The sequence below is a fragment of the Saccopteryx leptura genome, chromosome 5 (genome assembly GCF_036850995.1).
Source record: "Saccopteryx leptura isolate mSacLep1 chromosome 5, mSacLep1_pri_phased_curated, whole genome shotgun sequence".
Lineage (NCBI taxonomy): Eukaryota > Metazoa > Chordata > Mammalia > Chiroptera > Emballonuridae > Saccopteryx > Saccopteryx leptura.
In genome coordinates, this window is record NC_089507.1 from 29,726,289 (window position 1) to 29,746,403 (window position 20,115).

At 45.2% G+C, this 20,115-nt stretch overlaps 1 protein-coding gene and 1 pseudogene across 7 annotated transcripts in view; both read right to left on the reverse strand.

Moving 5' to 3' along the window:
- APBB2 (amyloid beta precursor protein binding family B member 2) overlaps window positions 1-20,115 on the reverse strand; it is a 392,308-nt gene that overhangs the window by 219,166 nt on the left and 153,027 nt on the right. The window contains exon 5 of one of the 7 annotated variants that reach the window (XM_066387006.1): window positions 8,776-9,167. The exons of the other annotated variants lie outside the window; for them this stretch is intronic. The gene's annotated coding sequence lies outside the window, so the exon portion shown is untranslated. The remainder of the gene's footprint in view (window positions 1-8,775; window positions 9,168-20,115) is intronic. 7 annotated transcript variants of the gene reach the window in all.
- LOC136407226 (small nucleolar RNA U3) lies at window positions 19,425-19,495 on the reverse strand (annotated as a pseudogene).

A 20,115-nucleotide genomic window follows, 5' to 3' on the forward strand; every position in this document is an offset into this window, starting at 1 on the left:
ATTCTGAAAGACAATTCTTGCTATATTATTATTCTTTTGAAGTGTATGTCCAACATCCTGATATCCGGGTAAACTACAAACCCAGGAGCTCTCTATTGCTGGCAAGCAAAAACCTAAGTCTTCCTTCTCTTTATAGCTCAAGACTGTAAAATGGAGTATAATTCATAACAAGTGTGTGAAATTTTAGCTCACTCTGGGGGTGGGTCCCAAAGTGAAAAAATGAAGCAAAACCTGACACACTTAACTTTGAAAAGTCCTTTAAACTGTAGTACAATATACAAAGTTTCCATTAAACAACTAAAGTGCGTGTGATTTCATGATGCATCCATAATGGAGAGTATTTAGTAAGTATATGTATATGCAAATTTTTATTTCGGTATTTTGCATTTCTGCAGAGAAGAGAGGTGTGGCATAGAATATTGCACTCTATGGGAATAAACTTGATTTTGAAAAAAGCTTTTCAGATATAATTACTAGTAACAATTTCTTGCCATCTGCATACCTACGTGCTGTACAGCTGCTGCTGAGAATCACTGTTCTGGAAGAGCCTGAATTTTCCACTTATTATACCTTAAAGTAGAGAGGGAAAAAAGCAATAAAGGCACAGGAATCTAATCCTCTCTCTAATGTCTTATCATAAACAAAAACATTTAAGGAGTTTGATTTGTGATTTAAGCTTTTTTTGTTGTTGTTAGCTGCCAACTGCATTTTCTTTTTCTTTTTTTGATTTTCTAAGTGTTTTTTAATTAGAGCTGAGATTATATTAGTTCCAGGTGTACAACATAGTGACTAAACATTTACAGACCTTACAAAGTGATTGCCCCGATAAGGCGAACACACATCTGACACTATCCATAGTTATCTAGCTCTTCATCTTACTCGATTCAATGTTCTCCAAGCCAGATTTCAAAACCCATTCCTAAAACACAATCAGACAAGGAAAAATATGCATAGAAGGAGAAACCCTGTTTCCTGAAATGAAACCCTGGGGAAAACACCAACTGATACAGAGATATTTTCAAGACAGAACGACAAATGTAGACTTTCCCATCTAACTCTTACCAAGACACTTCTCAAGTGAAACAAAAGCTTTACGCTTCCCTCACAAATAGACTTGATCCTCCCCTTTTCGTATTTCAAAGGCATAACATCTGCAGTTTACTGTAAGGTATTTTTCCCCACCGAGAAGGAAGGAAAGAAGGGGCCAGAGCCACAAAGTGTGGAACAGTAAAGGCTTTATTGAGTACAGAGCGCTTCCCGCCCAACGAGGTCCTCTGGTCCCGGGGACAGAGACCAGAGGAGTCACAAGGAGTGACCCACATGGGAGATATTTAAAGGGTCCCTAGGGTGGTCGAGCTAATATGACGTGGTGAAATCTCACTGGCTGACAGAGGTGTCACTCTTTTCCAAAGGGCTCCTGGGAAGTTTCTTTTGGCATGCTTAGTTGTGGGCGGTCCTAGCCAAAGTTCCCGGGCCTGACCTTTCCCCATTACCCACCGACCTAACATTTAGAACTAACAGCAATGTTTAATGCTTCTAAGAAGTGCTCATTTAAAATATGCTGCCGGGTAGCTGCAGAGGGCGGACGCCTTCATCATCATCTCTGCAGCTTCCGTGGCCTTCATCACCATCTCTGCAGCTTCCGTGGCCTTCATCACCATCTCTGCAGCCTCCGTGGCCTTCATCAACCATCTCTGCAGCCTCCGTGGCCTTCATCACCATCTCTGCAGCCTCCGTGGCCTTCATCACCATCTCTGCAGCCTCCGTGGCCTTCATCACCATCTCTGCAGCCTCCGTGGCCTTCATCACCATCTCTGCAGCCTCCATGGCCTTCATCACCATCTCTGCAGCCTCCGTGGCCTTCATCACCATCTCTGCAGCCTCCGTGGCCTTCATCACCATCTCTGCAGCCTCCGTGGCCTTCATCACCATCTCTGCAGCCTCCGTGGCCTTCATCACCATCTCTGCAGCCTCCGTGGCCTTCATCGCCATCTCTGCAGCCTCCGTGGCCTTCATCGCCATCTCTGCAGCCTCCGCGGCCTTCATCGCCATCTCTGCAGCCTCCGCGGCCTTCATCGCCATCTCTGCAGCCTCCGCGGCCTTCATCGCCATCTCTGCAGCCTCCGCGGCCTTCATCGCCATCTCTGCAGCCTCCGCGGCCTTCATCGCCATCTCTGCAGCCTCCGCGGCCTTCATCGCCATCTCTGCAGCCTCCGCGGCCTTCATCGCCATCTCTGCAGCCTCCGTGGCCTTCATCGCCATCTCTGCAGCCTCCGTGGCCTTCGTCGCCATCTCTGCAGCCTCCGTGGCCTTCATCAACCATCTCTGCAGCCTCCGTGGCCTTCATCACCATCTCTGCAGCCTCCGTGGCCTTCATCGCCATCTCTGCAGCCTCCGTGGCCTTCATCACCATCTCTGCAGCCTCCGTGGCCTTCATCACCATCTCTGCAGCTTCCGTGGCCTTCATCACCATCTCTGCAGCCTCCGTGGCCTTCATCACCATCTCTGCAGCCTCCGTGGCCTTCATCACCATCTCTGCAGCCTCCGTGGCCTTCATCACCATCTCTGCAGCCTCCGTGGCCTTCATCGCCATCTCTGCAGCTTCCGTGGCCTTCATCACCATCTCTGCAGCCTCCGTGGCCTTCATCACCATCTCTGCAGCCTCCGTGGCCTTCATCACCATCTCTGCAGCCTCCGTGGCCTTCATCAACCATCTCTGCAGCCTCACTCCCCGTGCTCCCAGCTCTGGAACTCTGTGGTCTCTTCCCATGGAGACAGGCCTAGTGTGTGACTTGCTTTGGTCCATCGGTTAGCAAGTGAGATGACACAGAAGCTTGAAAAGCATGGCCTGTTTCCAGCTCCATGAAAAAGAAACGATCCAAGCTACTACCTCTAGAACAGGGGTCCCCAAACATTTTACACAGGGTGCCAGTTCACTGTCCCTCAGACCATTGGAGGGCTGGACTATAAAAAAAAACTATGAACAAATCCCTATGCACACTGCACATATCTTATTTTAAAGTAAAAAAACGGGAATAAATACAATATATAAAATAAAGAACAAGTAAATTTAAATCAACAAACTGACCAGTATTTCAATGGGAACTATGGGCCTGCTTTTGGCTAATGAGATGGTCAATGTCCAGTTCCATATTTGTCACTGCTAGCCGTAACAAGTGATATGACGCGCTTCCGGAGCCATGACACATGCGTCCCGCGTCACCGGAAGTAGTACTGTACGTGAGGGACACCACGCTTTGCGGCGCCGCCACATACAGTACTCCAGTACTCACTGACCAGCAATGAAAGAGGTGCCCCTTCTGGAAGTGCGGCAGGGGCAGGATAAATGGCCTCAGGGGGGCGCATGCGGCCTGCGGGCTGTAGTTTGGGGACCCCTGCTCTAGAACATGCCCAGGCTGGCCTGCTGGAAAGATGCTGGAGACTTGGGTAGGATGCCCGAAACCTCTCGGTCAGGGCCATCTTAGAGCAGCCTAAGCCAGCTGGCCATCAAACGCATGGGAGCGAGCTGCAAAGACCTGTGTGCTGTACCTGCAGCTGGCTGCCAGCAAATGAGTGAACCCAGCACAGACTATAAGAATCACTCCGCCATCCTGGAGATATTAATGCTACTGTCTAAGCCACTAAATCTGGGGGTGGTTCCTTATGCAGCATCATTGTGGCAATAGGAAAGGGATACACTAATTATACTCATAACACTGAAATGATAGAAGAGTCATTGGGATTAAACGTGAATCAATGCAGGGAGGGTTGAGGCTATATGAGGACTCTGCTGTAGAAAATCAAGTTCTTTTTTTCTTCTTAAGGTTAAATTTCTTTCCATTTTAATTGAGGTAACATTGGTTTATAATATTATATAAGTTTCAGATGTACAACACTATAATTCAACATCCATACACACTATAGCATGCTCACCACCAAAAGTTTACTTTCGCCTGACCAGGCGGTGGCGCAGTGGATGGAGCATCAGACTGGGATGCGGAAGACCCAGGTTCAAGATCCCGAGGTCGCCAGCTTGAGCGCGGGATCATGTGGTTTGAGCAAAAGCTCACCAGCTTGGACCCAAGGTTGCTGGCTCAAGCAAGGGGTTACTCGGTCTGCTGAAGGCCCGTGGTCAAGGCACATATGAGAAAGCAATCAATGAACAACTAAGGTGTCGCAACGAAAAACTGAGGATTGATGCTTCTCATCTCTCTCTGTTCCTGTCTGTCCCTATCTACTCCTCTCTCTCTGGCTATCTCTGTAAAAAAATAAAATAAAAATAAATTTAAAAGAAAGTTTACTTTCTCTCTGTCATCATATATTTGACCACCTTTACTCATTTCACCCTCCCCCCAACCCCTTCCCACAAATCTGCTGTTTGTTTCTACGAGTCTATGTAAATCAAGCTCTTTCCTGGATATTTCTGCCCTCCCCAGATTACACAGGGCTGTCTTCCTCAAGGTAGACTGTGTCTTTGGTCTCTACTGTTGCTCATTCACAACATACAACCATTTACGCTTTGCATATCATCAGAATATGCTATGACAGCAAATTTTAGAAATTTTTTTATAAGGACACATAAGCAACATTATTTCTAGTAGGAACAAAATCAGTAAGAAACAGATTAAATAAAGTATCACACCTGTACAGTGAAATACTATTCATCATTTAAAAGAAAGAACGTTTCCATATTTAGTTATGTAGAACGATCGCTCTTAAATACTATTGAATGAAAAATCTATCTATAAAAAAATTAGTATATTGAAATTCCATACATAGTGCTTTCAACTTTTCTCTGAAAATTATCATAATAAAAAGGTTATAATAAAGAGAGCATGTATAGTGTCATTCTTTCATAAATTAAAAAAAAAAAACTTTTGTGGTATTAAATTTTATTAAAGTACAGAACACTAACAAGATTAAATTCCATATAACCTAAATAATTTTTAAAAAAGAATAAGGAACAGCCTGATCTGTGGTGGCAAAGTGGATAGAGCATCAACCTGGGATGTTGAGGACCCAGGTTTGAAACTCTGAGATCACCTGCTTGAGCACAGGCTCACCAGCTTGAGCACATGACCTCTAGCTTGAGTGCAGGATCGTCAGCATGATCTCATTGCTGCTGGCCCAAGGCCGCTGGCTTGAGCAAGGGGTCACTGGCTTGGCTTGAATTCTCTGGTCAAGGCACATATGAGAAGCAATCAATGAGTAACTAGAGTGAAGCAACTACAACTTTATACTTCTCACCTCTCTCCTACCTCTCTCTCTGCCTTCCTGCCTCTCTCTCCAATCAACAACAAATAAAAAAATAAAAACCAAATAAAGTAAATAAATAAATCTTTGTTTAAAAAAGGAATAAGGCCTGACCAGGTGGTGGTGCAGTGAATAGAGCGTCAAACTGGGTTGCAGAGAACCCAGGATCAAAACCCCAAGGTCGCTGGCTTGAGCGCAGGCTCATCCAGCTTGAACGATGGATCATCGACATGACCCCACGGTGGCTGGCTTGAACCCAAAAGTCACTGGCTTGAGCTAGGAGTCATTCATTCTGCTGTGCCCCCCTCCCCCGTCAAGGCACATATGAGAAAGCAATCAATGAACAAGACACAACAAAGAATTAATGCTTCTCACCTCTCCCTTCCTGTCTGTCTGTCCCTATCTGTCCCTTTCTCCGTCTCTCTGTCTCTGAAAACTTGACAAAAAGACATGTTTTTAAAATGTTAAAATTATTCTGTTTTAAAAGAAAGTAAAAGAGATTATTTTAAAAATTACATAAGCAATGAAAGACCAACATACATCTGAATTAGAAAATACATACTGGTGGTCCCCGACTTGATGATTCAACTTACGACTTTTTTTATTTTACACTGGTGCGAAAGTGATATGCATAATAAATTACATGAGGTATTCAACACTCTATTATAAAACAGGCTCTGTGCTAGATGATTTTGCCCAAATGCAGGCTAATAAGTGTTCTGAGCACATTTAAAGTAGGCTCGGCTAAGATGTGAGGTTCGGGAGATTAGGTATACTAAATGCACTTTTGACTTTACTACATTTTCAAATACTATGGGTTTATCAGGACATAACCCTATCATAAATCCAGGAGTATTGGCATTAAATTAGTTTATATCATCTAGTTAATGCCTCTGTCTCCCCCATTTGGAAAAGTTCTGTGAAGGTGAGGACATATGTCTGTTTCATTATCAACATATTCCTAGTGCCTAGCACATGGCAGATGTTTAATAAATAGTTCATAAAGGAATAAATAGAAGAGTTCATCAAAATGTTAACAGCAGTAATCTCGGTGGCAGGATTTAGAAAAATGTCCTCTAATGTATTATATGTTCCTGATTTTATGTAAATTTTTTATAATGAGTATGAGACATTTTCATATTCAGAGCAGGAGTTATTTTCAACTTGACAGAAATAAAGTTTGTACATGCAGTTATATATGTACACACCGTATAGCTTTAACAACAAAGGAAGAAAGAATCACGCCCCCCCCCCCCCCACTGGGTATGTCTCCTATTCATAAATGAAGGCTCGGGGTAAGAAATGATAAGGCTGAGTCTTACAAAAGGAGACTAGGTTTAGAGTTGGTGAAAAGGAAGACAGCAACTGTCTCCATCTACTTTCCATGCTAAATGTGATAGATTTTACTCTGCAGCTCAGAAAACATGTTAATAGGGCTTCTCGTGGTGAGAGGACGGGATGAAAAAAGCCAGGAACTCTAATGTGATAGTTTGGCACTGTCTGGAAAATGGCTCAATGTCTGCAATTTATGGAACAAAGATCACACCTTTCCAGAAAACCTACCTTCCAAGACACAGGACCCAAACACACGACCAAGAAAAGCTGAGGGCAGTAACGCAAAAGGCACCAAACAGAACAATCCCAAACAAGAGCGAGATGAAGCCTTCATCACTGTAACGGGGCCCTCATGTAGCTATTACAGAAAACACAAGAGAGGAACTGCCTCATAAAGCAGATGGTCTTTGTCGGCTCTTTTCTCTCTTTTTTTTTAACAAGATAATTAAAGGAAACAAAACAGAGCAAGGATCTTGTTAAATTGGCCAAGGAAAATGATTTCGTCTGAAGTACCATGCCTGAGTTTTTGAAGAAGAGATGATGAGTGCGCCCACAGGGCTGACACAGGTCATTTGGTCACGTCTCTATTACGAAGGAAAGCCGTTAGAGGAGTGACTGGCTCCTGGGCAGCACACAGAACCCCCTGGGGGGGCTCACTGACAGAAGCCAGAGGCCAGGCTGAGGGGAACGCAGCCCCGTGGAAAGAGCATGGAACGGGAGTCAGGACACCTGGGACTCGGCTTCTTGGTTGTGCTTCTGAGGAACCTACTTCCTTTCTGTCATGTTAATTCTTCTGAGAGAAGCCCATTTCATTCCTCTGTCCTATCCTGGTAGCTAGAACAAAAGAGATGATGAGAAAAATCTGTGCATAACAAAGACTGTAAGTGTAATACTGTTCGTTTATAACAAAATTTTGTTTCATTGCTAGATATAAAAGTCCCACTGCACAATATTAAGAATTAAACATCGGGAATAGAAATGAGGGTTCAGATGTTTTGAACCCAATAGAAGAAAAAACTATATATCCATTTCTGTTCTCCGACAATTAAGCTCTCCAACAATTTTTGGAGAGAAAGGAGAGGCAAATAAAGGTGTACCTTAAAGCAACTCAAGCTTCTGGGTCATATTCTCGACCAAAACAGTGATAGGAGCCTGGGGTCTTTTTCTTTTCTCTTTCTCTCTCTCTCTCTCTCTCTCTCTCTCTCTCTCTCTAATTAAGTGAGAGGCAAGGAAGCAGAGACAAACTCTTGCATGCACCCTGACTAGGATCCATCTGGCAAGCCCCCTATAAGTCAATGCTTTGCCCATCTGGAGCCGCTGCTCCATTGCTTGGCAACTGGGCCATTTTTATCACCTGAGGTGAGGCCATGGAGCCATCCTCAGCAGCCAAGGCCAACTTGCCCAAACCCTTTGAGCTATGGCTGCAGAAGGAAAAGAAAGAGAGAGGGGAGAGGGGTGGAGAAGCAGATGGTTGCTTCTCCTGTGTGCCCTGACTGGGAATTGAACTTGGGACTTCCCCAAACAGGGCCAACCCTCTACTGCTGAGCCAATCAGCCAGGGCCAAGTGTGGGGTCTTTTATGGTCTTGGCTGAGATTCACCCAAAAAGAGCATTATTCCAAAATGTCACCATGTATGGCTTGCCCACTGAGCCTCAATTTCTAACCAAGCCCAGGGCATATTACTAAGTTCTGGGTAACATTAAGTAACTAAAAACTGTTGAGGGCTTCCCAATGTTTATTAAGGAGCTTGAAGACAGGAGAGCCACGCCTTCTAGTTCCCTCATCTTTCCCATACAGCCACACCCAGGGCGGTGCACAGGCAGCCGGCGCTTCTGGGACTTGCTAGCTTACCTGTCCCTGAGAAAGCGGGATGAAAAGCCACACTAGACAAGAATAGGTGCGGTCATACCTCCTGATCCTGTGCAATCAGCAACTCCTCCGATTAAAAAGGGGGAAAGGTAGGGATGATGGAAGGAAGGAAGGAAGGAGGAAAGAATAAAAGGAGGGAAGGAGAGAAGGAAAGAGAAAAAAAAGGAGAGAGAAAAAAATGTCCGAGACTGCAGAAATGGTACACACACACACACACACACACACACACACACACACACACTGTAAACTCAATGTTCTCTCATCCATTGAAGACTTTTTTTCCCCCACAATTAAGAAAAGCTATGGATCTTGACAAACCTGCAGGCTGGTCCTCGGCCGGTCCGCTGGGGACTGCGAACAGGTGCAGAGAAGGCAGCGCCCACCAGGACCACGCTTCTCAGAAAGGCCGCAGGAGGGGAGGGAAGTGCACCCAGCCCTGACCCGCAGGCTGAGGCCGCCACCAGGAACAGGGTGTTCCCCTCCACACAGGATGCCCATTCACACCGAAACCCAGCGGCCTCTATCTCTGGCCAGGATCAGCTTTCCTTGGAACTGGCGGGCAGGCAGGAAAGCGGAAGGCAGGACTCACTGGCAGGGAGGCTGAGACAAAGGAGGGCCCAACGAGGGACCACACCCAGAGCCTCGCCCGTTCTCACACCCAATATTCTTCAAGTGGCAAGAGGACAAGCGCCTTAAAGGTCACATATTAGCTAAAAAAACAAACAAACAAACAAACAAAAACACCTGTTCAGCTCTCCTGTGGACTCAGAGGCACTCGGATGGATGAGTGTGGGAGGATCCATAAACTCAGAAGTTTGTCAGGACACACTTCCACGGATCTTTTCTCTAGGTGGTTTTTCCAGGTTAAGACCACTGTACTGCCCCTGGCCAGACAGCTCAGTTGGTTAGAGCCTTGTCCCAAAGTGCAGAGGTTGCCAATTAGATCTCTGTTCAGGGCACATATGTGTTCCTGTCTCGCTCTGTCTGTCTCTGCCTTCCTCTCTAAAATCAATAAGTAAAAATAAAAACAAACAAATATAAAGAACCACTGTACCAGTTGACCATAATTAGGAAAGAGAGCTCCGTAAAAATAAACCATCACCACCCCAACAAATCTCCTCCAGTTCCCTAACCCCGGTTAGGCAGACAGCCGAGTGATGTCCCAGCCATTGACCCCGCCCCACACCCGGCTGGGGACCTGGCTCCTCTCATTCATGCTCAGAGCCTTCTGGCATCTGTATTCTCCCACCTTAATTTCCATGGTCATCACTTAAGCCAAGCTTTTATTATCCTCCTGGAGGTCTGCCAAGCACCTCCCGACGGCCCCCCACCCCGTCCTGCACACCCGTCCTGCACCCCCTGTCCTGCACACACCCCAGGCTCATCTTCCTAAGAGAATCCGCCACCTTTATCACCACCCTACCCACACTGCAGGCCATTAAAAATGGGACTCTAGGGCCAGACCACCTGTCTCCTTCACTGCCTATTAGTGTCTCAGTTTCCTCAACTGTAAAACGGAAACAGAGTCCCTACATCAAAGGCTGTGGGCACTAAACAGGGGGGCATGGAGGGCGCATGCAGCACAGAGTGGTGGTGGCACAGTCAGTGCTATGTAAGTGCAGGCCGCCGCGGCCGCCATCATCATTTTAAGAGCTCCCTACTGGCTACCAAGTAAAATCCCAACTCCACTGACAGGTTCTCAAGACTCTCCATGCACTGACCCAAACTGGCCTGAAGTAGCCCGAACTTGCCCCTAATTTCTACGGAAACAAGCCCTTCCTCTATGTCCTGATCCCTAAGGTGCACCAGACTGGGTTGCATACTGAACCCACTAAGAGTGCCAAGCTCCCATGCTTCTGCTGCCTGCTCTGCCCGGGAAGCCCCGCCTCCTAGCAGTGCCTGTCAAACCCTCAGCAGCTCTCAGAGACAAGAACGCGGATCCTATCTAAGGCACGGCTGGCAAGGATTCCAGCCGACAGCACCAAAGATATAAACACATCTAGCAGGTTTCCTGGTCCTGTCCAATAGCCAGGCAGGACTCTCAGGTCCACCTCACGAAATGACCTTTCTCCTCTCTGGACCTCAGTTTCTTATCAGTAAAATGAGGCATCAGAAAAGGTGTCCTTAGGGCGACACGTTTCCTCATTCCTGTGGAACAATCTTTCACTTAAGAAGAAAAAGGTGCATAGGGTAATTCTGTATTATACTTTTCAAATGAATGCCTGAAATTATTTTAGGTCTCAAGTTCTGAGGTTATGAAAAAAGTGCAATTTTATTAGGTGAAGTCTAAAATGCCCTTCTCTTTACAATTTGTTGATCCTATGACTTACAGTCCCTATACTCCTCACAGCTTAGAAGACAATTTTCATTTTGGACTTTATATTACCTCCATGATGCGTGCTTCAGAGCCATTTCTACCTCTCATGCGGAAAACAGTGCACTAAGTGATCGCATCAAGTCCAAGACAGTAAGAGAGAAAATACAAATTAATTCCCCCTACCCCTCTTTTCGGCAATCAAGAATTCCAGGATAAGTAATTTTTCCTAAAAGTAGAGAACAAGCCCCCAAAATCTCTTGAAATCACCAGGGTGGATCTTGGCCATAAAAGGTTTGAAAAGCAGCAGAAAATTTAATAATACCATTATCCTGAAGTCCAATAAAGCCTGTTGGAGCTTCACAGTTTTACGAAATCAGACTATTTAACGCTACCATCCCTACAATTGCTATAGTTTCCTCTCCGGTCATAAATACACACAATGTAGCTCACCAGAGTATTCACCACAACTATCATAAAAAAGGCTATAAGGAAGCCACTGGCCCCGGAGTGTGGCTCTGTGGCAGCCGCTACAGCAGCTTCACGCAGACAAGCTCATTTACTTTGAAAATTGCATTTCTAAGTCCACAACTCATCACTGTCAACTGGGAACAACTTTTAATACAAGTAAGAACTCCCTGTTCAGAGGCTGTTTCCACACAGGCTAATGGTCATACTGAACATCAAGGGAGATCGATGAGGCCCTCACAGAACACAGGGCAAAGCTCGCTGCATCTGCGTGGTCCTACCTGCTTCAGTTAGCACCGTACTCAGTGTTAAGTATCAGAAACCTACCAGTGGATTCAGCAAATAGGAAGGCCTGGGGTGCTGGTGACCCTTCCACAGGAACAACGTCAGGGCAAGTATCTCCATGATGCTCTTGGCTTTTCCCTCATGCTTGTCACCTCGTGGTGACAAGAGGGCTGCTGTGCATTCTGACATCTTATCAGCAGCATTCAAGGCAGAAGGCCGGGGAAAGCAAGGAAGGGTAGTGACAGGCTCATCTGTCAGGTTTTACAGGGACAATAAACGCTTTCCCAGAAACACTACCCCCATCCCAGTGGACTCACCCTTAGGTCTCACCAGCCAGAACTAGGTCACATGGCCCCACTAGCTAATGGAATGCTGGGAAGTCAGGGGTCAGGACTGGTATGTGGGCTTACGCCACCACAATCTAGTCTCTGAGGCAGATTGCCATGCCACCCTGAATTAAGTCCAAGGCTCTTAGCAACAAGGGAGCAGGATATGGGTACTGAGTGGGCAACCCACTGAGCCTCCATTTTGGGTCTCCCCCTTGGGAATAAGAAAGTCATCCAATAAATAGAGAAGATAATTATAGTATTTCCAGAGTGTTCTTTGACCCCTATATCAAAAGAATCTATTATATATAAAGTAACGTTTTAAAAAATCCAATCCCTATAAAAACAAACAAAAAAAGTTGTTTAATCTTTAGGGTCATGTGCTCTGGTTATATATATATAATAGGTATATTATATATATGCATGTATGTATACAGGATGGGAGAGCAGGTTTACAGTTGTGAGGGCATGAAACACAGTTCTTTTTTTAAAAAAAGATTTTATTTATTGATTTTTACAGAGAGAAGAGAGAGAGAAGGGACAGAGTGATGAGAAGCATCAACTCATATTTGCTTTACTTTAGTTGTTCATTGATGGCTTATCATATCTGCCTTGACTGGTCAAGCCCAGGGTTTTGAACCAGCGACCTCAGTGTTCCAGGTCAATGTTCTATCCACTGCGCCACCACAGGGCAGGCCAGAGTTCATTCTTGTATTATTATTTATTAACTACTGTATTATTTTTCATACGAACAACTGTAAACCTCCTTCTGCCCCACCCCGTATAAATAAACAGGTATACATTGGCAGTCACGTGGCTAAAAGGTGAGTGTGAAGTCTTGCTGCTGTGAGCTCTGATCACAACCTAAAAGCTCAAAGCTCTGCCTGAGGCAAGGCTCATCCTTCCTCAGGCAGAGAGGCCCTGGTGGCTGCAAAGCAAACTTCTAAGGTGTGAAATGGGGGACAAGCGTCCTGAGCGTCCTTCCCCAGCCTGTTTTCCCTCTGTTTTTACCCACCTCCCGGCCCCTGCCTAACCCTACTTAGCCCCTGGATGTCCCACAGGACCCTGCCAGCCACCTATTTAACGTTAACGGCTGCTCTTAGGAAACAATCACCACTCCTTTGCAAGGCCCTCGAGTCTGACTTAGCCCAACCTCCTTATTCAATCTCGTTTCCCCCCAAGCTCCAGGCCCACCCTGACCTCCCTCCCTTCCATTCCCTGAACTGTCCCCTATTCCTGTGGCCAGGAATGGGCTTTCCTCAGTTCACGTGCTCTTCCTAGGCTTCAGACCACACATCAAACGTCCCTTCTTCAGGGACCTCTTCCCTATGTCACCCGATGTCGTGTGGGCCCGGACCAGTAAGTCCCCATCATGCTCCTGGTTCTCCCACAACACGTAGTACAATCCAGAACTATCTTCCCTGTTGAGTGGCTTTCCTATTGTCTGTCTGCACTACCAGAATATGTAGAAGTTCCACAGGAGCAGCGACCTTCCTTACCTTACTCACCGCTCTAATCCCAGTGCCCAGCACACAGTAGGGCCTCTAGACTGTTAGTTACATGATGCTGTTGACCTCTAACTCCCCTCTGTATCACTAACCCCTGGGTGTGGCCACACTGTATCCCCATCTGTAATTGAGCATCCTCACCTGTAACTGAGTGATAATAGCAGCTCCTGTATCACAGAGCACTGTTGGAAGGATTAGAAGAATACACATAAAGTGATTAGAACAGGGCCTGGCCATGTGTTAGTCATCAGTAATAATATACATAGCCCATTATGAACTTGTAGTTTGTTCTCACTAGGACATGCACTTCCCTGGACCGTCCCTGTGTGATCCCACTTCATTAGGTCCCTCCACCACATCCCATTTCTCCTGCCCTTCCAATGGCACCCACAGCGCCCGCAGCTCCAGAGCTGATCCTCCAACTACATGATCTGAATCACACCTAGTCCCAGACCTGTGTGTCCTACTGGAGGAAAATGCTCTAGAAATTTGTTGTTTCGCCCTTGAACTTCATTCATTACAGGTGTCTTTACTGGCCTCCCTCTCCTCTCAAGTACTAGATAGCTGGATTCTAAATGAGGCTTGTTACCCTGAAAACATAGTAACTCTTTTGAGGACATGTAACTCTTTTCAGTGCTCCAGAGAAGCCAGCAGAGCATTGTGAGTAGAAGAGATCAGGTTCAATTGATCTCCTGATTGGCTCTGATCACCCCTCCAGTCTTAACTCCACCCTGGCCCTCAACTGGAAGAAGGGGAAGCTCTTTTAAGTTTTCCTTCAACTTGGTCCTTCTGTGTGAAAAATGGTGATTTCAAAAACAAAAAATTTCTATCTCCTGATGTTCAAAACAACAGGAATTCTCTTTACCCTCGGCCAAGCCTCAGTCACAGGATGGGATGGCAGCAGGTATGCATGGTTTAGCCAAGTCATGTTGGATTTATTGGTATGAAGTTCCAAATAAGTAATAGGTAATTTAAGCTCTTTGGGGAATTTCCTGTACCGCAGGAGATGGGGATCAATGTTTCCCATAAGCATACATCTCTAAGACAGAATTCAAAGGAGAAGACAAATGTAATCCCATGGGTTTTCCCATAGAACTGGAAGAGAAAGAATGACTAAAATACCTTAATAAAGCCTTTAATATACCTTTAATATTCTATAGAATATTCAATAGTGCTTGCTTATATGTGTGTATGTTTGTGTGTGTGTCGGTCTACATACTGACCTAACAAAACACATACATATAAATACACACAGACACACACTCATAAAAGAAAGGTCTGGAAAGTTCAGTGGCTAACAATAACCTGACCTCTCTCATGACTCTGAAATATGCCAAGTCATTCCTTTTAGACTTTTACGGGTTTCATTTTGCAAGGATTTTTGTGGCCTTCATTCGGGTCATCAGCGGTCACTTCCCCAGAGAGCAATTTCAGGTTTGCCTAAGTGAGCAAAGTGTCCAAGAAATCAGGAAAAATACCTCCCATTTGCTTTGGTTTCCAAATTGCCCATAACGTTGCAGATTTCTCTCGTTTCCTTTCTGGGAGCCCCCAGAAGATAGGTCTTAAGCTCCCAAAGTTTGGATAGGGTATTTCCTCCCAACTGCTCTTTTTAGCAGGAGCTGCCTCAGGACAACACATTCTCCTCACCTCTCTCTGAGTGAAAGCTTGTTCACATATACAGAAGAAACCATTTCAAATCCTTTTAATGTGAAATATGGGGAGGGGGGGAGTTGGCTCAACTGTTATCCCACAAATGCTGGGCACAAGGGCCACATGTACTCAACACACCTACAAAAAGGTCTCCTTGCAACAAGAAAACTAGTCCATGGCCTGACCAGGTGGTGGCGCAGTGGATAGAGCGTCGGACTGGAATGCAGAGGACCCAGGTTCGAGACCCCAAGGTTGCCAGCTTGAGCACGGGCTCATCTGGTTTGAGCAAAGCTCACCAGCTTGGACCCAAGGTCGCTGGCTCAAGCAAGGGGTCACTTGGTCTGCTGTAGCCCCACGGTCAAGGCACATATGAGAAAGCAATCAATGAACAACTAAGGTGTCGCAACAAAAAAACTAATGATTGATGCTTCTCATCTCTCTCCGTTCCTGTCTGTATGTCCCTATCTATCCCTCTCTCTGACTCTGTCTCTGTAAAAAAAAAAAAAAAATAGAAGAAAAAAAAAAGAAAACTAGTCCATGGAGAGAGAAAAAGGGAGTCACTTAGTTCCTTTCAAGAACTGTTCTGTCACATTCCTTTTCTTATTCCACAACAACAGCAGATACCAAGCGGGCTTCTTCCAGGGGCTGATTCCTACCCACTGAAGACAACATGGGGCTTCTCGTGCTGTGCTCTCTTTTGTTCACTCCCGCTGGGGATGTGCTAGATCTGGAGTATCCATGTGCAGAAGAGGATTTTTCATCACAACAATATAAAATTTCAAATCTCAACCTCAAAAAAAGCAGATGACAGAGGGTTTTTTTAAGCAAAAATTTACAAAAGAGGGATTTTTAACAGGCTCTGGAACTTTAATTTCTCTCTTCAGATAGAAAAATAACTTTCTTTAGTTCTGTTAATAACAAGACATAAGTTTATTTAGTAGACATGAAAACAAGTTTTATATTCATGAGTATGTAAAAAATACTGGCACGAGACAGGCCACAAGCAGTCCATCTCACAGCTTGGTTCACACACCACATACAAATCTGTACCTTACTCGCTGCTCTGAGACACGCACAGCAAGTGGAGTTCTATACGACTGTATTCGCCACACCACAAAACTGGTTACTCGGGTACAAGGTGTATCAGTAGGAGAATTTACAGAATACCCATCCACCGATTGAACCTTTATCTAACACTTACCTATTTTTAAAGTTCTGTAGAACTCAGGGAGTATAATCTGCTGATTCAACGGTCTTAAAAATCCTATAATCATCTGGTGGTAATAAAATTTCTAGTCAATATGGTAAACCAAGACAACAACAAAGGACTCTGTCTGTTTCAAATACATCGAAAAACTGAATGTGATATAACTAACAACCCTTCAAGAACAAAGAAAAAGTCAAAGTCAGGAGAAATAAATCCCTGGGCCAGAGTGAGAGGAAACAGACAGACCTCAGACAGGATGATAGAATGGAAACAGATAAAACTTCTCCCCAGGGCAGTCAGGATGTGTGTAGCAATGTCTTTAAAATAGCTATTTCACTTTTAGACATTTCTGAAGGAGAGAAAAAGTTACGAGCGATGATTAACCTAGAAGGCCAGCGAAAGACTAGAAATAACCTCAATGTTCAACAATGGGTGACTGTTAATTATAATATATTCATGTAATACAGTAAAGTAGAAGATCATTAAAAATTACATACTAGGTCCCCGGCTCAGTGGATAAAGCACTGACCCAGTATGCCAGAGGTCACAGATTTGACCCCTGGTCAGGACACATCGGAGAATCAATCAATGAGTGCACAACTAAATCAAACAACTAAGTGCAATGGCGAGTTGAAGCTCTTCTCTCTTTCTCTCCCCCTCCCTCCATTCTTTCTCTCATCTCCTTCCTCTCTTTCTTTCCCTCAAAGCAATGGAAAAAAATTTCTTAAATCACATACTACAAGAATATTTAATAATATCAGAAATTCCCATGATGAATTAAGCCACAAGAAGCAGGTCATAAAATAAGATGTAAGGTATGATCTCAATAATGCTTAATATAAAGGTACAGAAATGCACACACACAGATCATAAAGACACATGCAGAACGTTACGGACCATTTTTCCCCTAGTGCTTTTCATATTAATGCATTTCTTAAAATAAGTGAATCTTTTCCCCTTGGATAGAATAAAAATCTAATCAGTGTTATTTTAAAGAGCTGTTGCCTTGAACCTTTCCCAATTCCTACATCCAATCTTCATTCATGGAAATTTATTACTGGAACTGGGAGACTTCTCAGGGCTTCTGCTGTGATCACCCACGTCTGGACAATCCTACAGGACTTCCTCCCACACAGGAAAACCAATTAAACCCAGAGCAGAAAGCTCCTCTCTTGGGATAGCAGTTCATATCCGGGCTGTTCTGGGCAGTGAGACCCACTGGCTGTTAACGATCTTGAGCACCATTCACAGGCTCCTGGTCTTAACTCAAATTCCAAATGTTTCCTCAAACCCTGGCTAAGTTCAGAACTCCCAGCACACATCTGCAAACTCGATGCTGCCCCAGCACGCCCTCCAGTACTGCATGGACTCTAGCCAGTGCTGTGCAAACGGAGAGTTGAGACCTATTATCGGATGGTGGAAATCCATTTAATGGGTCCTAACCAGCATTTTTAACCACAATAAAAGTTCCTCCTCATACCAAGGCGAATCGGCCTTCCTGCATTCCCCTGGCTTCTCTGCCTTTCTCTGGAAAATCCAATAAATAGTCATTCTACCACAGGCTGTGGCTAGTTGTGAGTGGCTATGAGAGCAAATGTACTGGTCTAAACAGGCATTTAAGACATTTCGTTGAGTAAACACAATGGATAACAATGTCCCATGTCTGTAAGTAAATACAAGAAGTAATTATATTGAGAGAGTATTCCAGAAAATGTTAAAAGCAGTTATCTCTTGGTGTGTAAGGTTGTGAGAACTTTTTTTTTGTTTGTATTTTTCCCAAGTTAGAAGTGGGGAGGCAGTGCCCAACTGGTATCCACCCGGCGTGCCCACTAGGGGGCGATGCTCTGCCCATCTGGGGTGTCACTCTATTGTGGCCAGAGCCATTCTAGCACCTAAGGTGGAGGCCATGGAGCCGTCCTCAGTGACCAGGCCAACTTTGCTCCAATGGAGCCTTGGCTACAGGAGGGGAAGAGAGAGAGGAAGAAGAGGAGGAAGGGGGGAGAAGCAGATGGGTGCCTCTGCCGTGTGCCCTGACCAGGAATCAAACCCAGGACTTCCACACACTGGGCCAACGCTCTACCACTGAACCAACTGGCCAGAGCCATGAGAACTTTTTAATTTTTAAAAACGTTTTTATATTAAACATGTATTACTTGAATGATGTTACTATTTATGTATTTATTATTATTATTATTATTTCTATACAAAGTGCTATTCCGGGACCTTCATATTTTAGGTTTCAATAATGGATAAAAGAGGAGACATGATACAGGTGTCAGCATCCCTTGGTGCTGAATCTTTTAGGCCTTTAAGACCCGTACTACCAGAAGCTGTGGCAATGAGAACAGGCAAGTGGACATCACCTAAGTAAGTGATCAGCCCGGTGCTCAGCAGGTCAGTAGAAAGCCCAGTGGGGGAAAAGAACACAGACTTGGGGAGCAGATAAGCCTCGACTTACACCAACTCTGCTCCAACAAGTTACTTTATTGTTTTAAGCCTCATTTTCATATCTGTGAAATGGATATAATAAAATGAGCCTTTCAAAGTTTACCCAGTTTGGAGTGAGAAACTTGTAGTATAATCAGGACACAACAGGTGGCATGAAATAGAACCACAAAGAAAACCAATGTCTTTCACCAGTGAGAGTGGGGAAGTCAAGGTGGAAAGTCTGAAAGAAATAATCACACATGCCTGTTACTGTTTTAACTTTTCTTTTTCCTTTTTTTTTTTTTTTTTTTTGAGAGAGAAAGAGAGACAGACAGACAGGAAGGGAGAGAGTTTAGAAGCATCACCTTGTAGTTGCGTCACTTGAGTTGTTCATTGATTGCTTCTCATACATGCCTTGACCAGAAGGCTCAAGCTGAGCCAGTGACCCCTTGCTCAAGCAAGCAACCTTGGGCTCAAGCCAGAGACCTTGGGCTTCAAACCACTGACATGATCCTATGCTCAAGTCTGATGAGCCTGCGCTCAAACCAGCGACCTAGGGGTTTCAAACCTGGAATCTTAGCATCCCAGGCCGATGTTCTGCCCGCTGTACCACCACTGGTCAGGCTGTTTAATCTTTTCAAATAGCAATTTACTTATTTCTCCTTCCTTCCTTCCTTCCTTCCTTCCTTCCTTCCTTCCTTCCTTCCTCCTCCCTCCCTCCCTCCCTTCCTTTCTCTTTCTCTCTCTTTCTCTCTCCCTCCCTCCCTCCCTCCCTCCCTCCCTCTCTCTCTCTCTTTCTCTCAAGAGAGAAAAAGTAACAAACTATAGAAATGATCCCTGAAAGTATGGTCTTAAGAGAGAAAAAGTAAAAGAGAGAGAGAAAAGCTTCAACTTGTTCCCACTTAGTTGTTTCATTGATTGCTTCTCATATGTGCCCTGATCGGGGCTCAAACTCGAGGGTCAACCCCTGACCAGGGCTTGAACCAGAGACACAGGGGTTGAGCTGTCACCCTCCGGGTTGAGCCGGAGACCCCGGTGCTCCAGAATGACCCTGTATCCACTGTGCTACCAGCCAGGACACCAAATGGCAATTTCTTAAATGCAGAAATGGAGGAAACAGCTACGGTGTGAGGGAGAGGGAAGGAGAGGCAGCAGCAGAGCCAGGGGCGAGCGGCGGCACGAGGCACATCACACGGCTGCCCCAGAGGTCAGGGTCACGCCGGGCTCTGCCAAGTGCTCTGGAAAGGGCTTCATACGGGCTTTCTGAGGACAGTGACTATCCAGAACCCCCTCAGCCCAAGGTGATCCCAGAAGTAAATCTGAGCATTGGCTCAGCACTGTTTTCACACACAGAGGAGAGAAGGGAGATGAACACGTTCAGTGTCAGAACTCAGACAAGTGCGCACAAGGCGTCATCCGGGACACACATTCCCGGAGGGAGATCTAAGAGCCACAGGAGCACGTGCCGTCTGT